The sequence below is a fragment of the Vombatus ursinus genome, unplaced genomic scaffold (genome assembly GCF_900497805.2).
Source record: "Vombatus ursinus unplaced genomic scaffold, bare-nosed wombat genome assembly UNPS02010394.1, whole genome shotgun sequence".
NCBI classification, from domain to species: Eukaryota; Metazoa; Chordata; class Mammalia; order Diprotodontia; family Vombatidae; genus Vombatus; species Vombatus ursinus.
In genome coordinates this window covers 667,885-672,387 of record NW_020950172.1, presented here as the reverse complement: position 1 = coordinate 672,387, position 4,503 = coordinate 667,885, and the positions used below count along the sequence as shown (strand labels likewise).

Sequence of the window (4,503 nt, the reverse complement as noted above, 5' to 3'; positions counted from 1 at the left end):
GGAATCACCTTGCTAGCCTCCCAGAAAAGAGGTCATGCAGGTGTCACTTGAACAGCTTGCTGGGGAGCTCACCACCTGACTAGGACAGACTTCACACATGCATTTCAGAAAACTCCAGACAGCCTGTTCTTGGCTTCCCAGTGGCGTGGATTGTTGTTGCTTCATCATGTCCCACCCTCCATGACCCCATTGGAGGTTTTCTTGGCATACTGGAGCAGTTTGCCATTTCCTTCTCCAGCTCATTTGACAGATGAGGAACTGAGGCAAGCTGGATTAATTGACTCTCACACAGCTAGTTAAGTGTCTCTGGCTGGATTTGAACTCAGAAATTTGAGTCTTACTGACTCCAAGCCTGGTGCCCTATGTACTGTGGCACCCCCTAGCAGAATACAAAACAAAACAAAATCCTAGGACCTTGGATCTAGAGCTGGAAGGGGAAACTGAGGCCCATGTAGGCGGGGTAACTTGGAGAACCGTCTCTGAACCCCAGGGCTGTTAACATCTGATCCTGCAATGATTCTGTTGAGTGTCAGCGGGGAGATGCCACCTCAGGCCCCTCTGATGGGGCTTTGACTTGATGACCCCTCCCCAGGCCTGGATCAGACTCAACCCTCAGAATGGAGGACGAACAGGCTGGGGGACGGGGAGCTCACCACCTTCGAAGGTGCCCGTTGCACCCTGGGACCGTTCACCTTCATTGGGAGGAAGATGTCAGTCAGTTCTGCCCCCAGGCCTGCCAAGGAAGGCCTTTCCCATCAAGCCTGGGGGAGGTAACCCCATCGCTCCTCTTCAAAAGAAGGGGATTTCTGGTCAAATCCACTTGCTATAGAGGGGGTGGAGGGCGAAGGGTGAGACAGTCCAATTCTATTGGTTTTGCTGCCCTGGGGTCAAGACTGGCTTTCTGGGGAGGGAAGTCAAGCTGGCGTCAAGACAAAAGGCATATGTCATTAAAAAACAACTTCTTGCAGTAAGAGAGTGATTCGTGGCATGTTGGGTGAGGAAGGAGGAAGGGGAGACAGTCTCTAGGCCAGCTCCTCCAGGAGGCTGATTCCGCCAGATTCCATCCAGCCTCTATGAAGGGCCTTCCCTGGCTGAGACTCAGCCTTGGTGTTGAGAAGGTAAGGGTGGATGTGTTGAGGTCTGAGAGGTTGAGACCCCTCAAAGACCGCAGTACAGGACAGGGTCATCTGGAATGAATTCACCAACTCAAGCATTCTTTAAGTCAAGGTGGCAAAGATTTATTGTTACTCTATACAGGGGGCAGAGGTCCTGAAGGAACTCTACCATGGTGGGCAAAGCTCCTTAGGGAACTTGCGACCTAACAGGCATGATGCTAAAGTTTATATAGGAAAAGTAGTGGATTATGTGCCAAATATGCCAATTAGGTGATAACATACAACTACGTCATTCACTACTGAAACGGGGCGGGGCGGGGGGGGGGGGGGGTGGGGGAAGAGAGAGTTCCTAAAGGGTGTATTTTTGGTCTGTTATCTGTTACGAGTACAAGAAGATAGCTTCGGGAGTTGACGTCTATAGCTCGACCTCTGGATTGTATACGGTAACTGTGGGCATCAGTACCCGATAGTTCTGCTGGTACAAGATGGTCCTGTTTGTACAAGGGAAATTCTACAGTGGTCAGCTTGTGCTTGTAACAGGGACAGACAGTTTGCCTCACTGGGCCTACTCATGAGATAGGGTCGTGGGCTGGAGAGAAACTGTCAAGGATGGTGCCTTGAGGCTAGGGAGAAATACGATCTTGGAAGTGGCATCTGAGTGCAAGCAGCCAAGCACCCCATCAGATGGCCCAAAGTGCCTGCTCTCAGGGAGTTTACAGTCCATCGGGGATGGGAAGGGGGCCTGAAAGGCTGGGTCAAGGCTGAGGGCCAGGAAGAGCTGGAGGAAGGAGGAAACGCTCCTTTTAGCTGAAATAGCTCCATGAAGGAGGTGGCCTTGAGAGAAGGGAGAGACCTCAGCGGACAGAGCTGGGAGGCAATGTGGGCAAAGGCATGGAGGTGGGAGAGAGCGGGCGGAGAATAGGGTCAGAGTGGGGAGGACCACCCAGCCTGGTCCAAAGAGAGAGCGTGTGAAGGGGGATGTAGAGAGAGATGAGGCTGACAGATGGGTGGAGGAAGAGTGAGAAGAGCCCCAGGACCTTGAATGTCAGGGTGAGGAGTAGAGATGCTGGTCAGGAGGCATTTTGAGGAGTAATGCGTTCAGGGCTCTCTGAAGTGTGGAAGGATGGATTGGAAAAGCTTGGCACCACTAGACACGCATTTCAGAGACGGCTCCTATAGCCTGGAGAGGAGAGGAGGCCCTTGGCTAGTGGGAAGGTGGGTGGCTGACCATCCCCCTTCCCCCAGGCCTGCCTGAGTCACTGGGGCCTGGCCCTCAGCTCCCTGTCACCCCTCCCCTCCTCGGGATGTCTGACTGTGCGGTGTGGGCTGGAGGTGTTGGGGGGGGTCCTTGGGAGGAGCCTCAGAGAAGGAGGGAGGGGGAAGGGGCAGGGCAGTGAGGTGGAGCAGGTGGGCTTAAGCTGCACTCCACCAATAAGCACTTGTTAAGTACCTCTGGTGTGCCAGGCACAGGGAGACACCCAGCAGGCCCCGCCCTCCTGGAAGGAAGGAAAGCACAGGGACAGCCTGGGCCACCCCCCTCACCTGCCCCGGCTCCCCTCTTGCCACACCTGCCCTGCCGCGCCCCCCCCCAGGCCCCCTCACCTGCCCCCACCCCCTTACCTGCCCCACCCACCTGCCCCCCTGTTCTGCACTGCCACCTCCTGATCGGTCTTGGGCTTCCCATCTCTCCCCACCCTTCTTTCTCTCAGCTGCCAAAAATCTTCCTAAATCCCAGATATGACCTGTCACTCCTCAAACACCTCCAGAGGTTCATCATCCTTAGTGTCTTAGGGGATAAAATACATATATCTGAACCCCTTTAATAGCTCCCACCTACTTTTCCAGACTTTGCCCCCACAACACACACACACACACACACACACACTCTCTCTCTCTCTCTCTCTCTCTCTCTCTCTTTCTCTCTCTCCCTCCTTCTCTCTTCCTCCATCCCTCCCTCTCTCTTTCTCTGTCTCTGTCTCTCCCTCTCTTCTCTTTTGTGGTCCAGTCAAACTGGCCTAGCTGTTTCTGGAACTCTACCTCCTGGCTCCCATCTCTGCGAATTTGCAAAGGCAATCTACCCCTGGCATGCCACTCCCTCCTCATTCCATCTTTCAAGCTGTATAGCTCCTTTCAAACCTCAGTTCAGGGGCCACCTCCTTCAGGAAGCCTTCCCTGATTTCCCCCAATTGAAAGTGTCCTCTCCCTCCTCACATTTCTGAGAACCTGGTCAGGATCCTACTTTGTCCTACTCACACCCTTTAAGCACCCATCTCAACTCCGACGGAAGCTCTCTGAGGGTGGAGACTGGTATTTTTCAGCTGTTTGTCTCCAACTGCCCAGCACAGGGAGCGCCTGCCCACAGCAGGCTTTTAATCTGTTCTGGCTCCCACACCTCACATCTCAGCAGACAGTTTCAGGGGAGCCCCCCCCCCCCATTTTCCGCTTAGTTTCATGACACTGTGCTCACCCGGGTTCTGGATAACGGATGATGCTCTCGTGCTTTCCTGGTCACTGATGGAGTGAAACAAGGCTGTGTGTTTGCTCCCATGCTTTTTAGCATGATGTTTTCAGTCACGTTGTCAGACGCCTTCAATGAAGATGAACACAGTATCAAGGTCAGCTGCCTCACTGATGGTAAACTTGAAAAGGCTACATGCTAAGACTAAAGTAGAGGGAGTATTGGGGCATGATTTTTTGTTTGCAGACTATTGTGCACTCAATGCAGCCTCTGGGGCTAAGGTGCAACAAGGTATGGATTGTTTTTCTGCTGCTTGTGCTAATTTTGGCCTGATAATTAACACCAAGAAAACACAGGTGCTCCATCAGCCACCACACCATACACACATGGAACCATCGGTTACAGCAAATGGAGTTTTGAATGCTGTGGATAAGTCCACTTACCTTGGTAGTGTATTTTCCAGGGATGTACACATTGATAGTAAGGTTGATATGTGTGTGTTGCCAGAGCTAGCTCAGCTTTTGGAAGACTAGCCTTTGGGAAGCTCCAAAGGAAGGCGTGGGACAGAAGAGGTATTACACTGACCATCAACTGAAGGTGTGCAGAGCTGTTGCGCTGACCTCATTGTTGTGTGCCTGTGAAACCTGGATTCAGGAAACTGAATGGCTTCCGTCTGAATTGTCTTGGGAAGACTCTGAAGATCACTGGCAGGACTGAGGTCCTTTCTCAAGCTAAAGTGCCGAGCATTTAAACTCTATGGCAGAGAGCACGAGTCCGACGGGCTGGCCGGCTTGTTTGAATGCCAGACATCCACTTGCCAAAAAGACTTTTATGGAGAACTCACACATGGCAAGCGTTCACACGGCGGTGATACAAGCCACTCTCAGGGTGTCTCTCAAGAACTTTGGAACTGCTTGTGTGACATGAGAG

At 52.6% G+C, this 4,503-nt stretch overlaps 1 long non-coding RNA gene across 1 annotated transcript; it reads right to left on the bottom strand.

Annotated features, from left to right (window-relative positions):
- Positions 1-1,469: 1,469 nt before the first annotated feature.
- LOC114037480 lies at positions 1,470-4,503 on the bottom strand. Its single transcript, XR_003568451.1, has 3 exons — positions 4,017-4,503; positions 3,583-3,702; positions 1,470-2,295 (listed from the first exon to the last, which is right to left on the bottom strand). It is a non-coding gene; the product is annotated as an uncharacterized LOC114037480 (long non-coding RNA).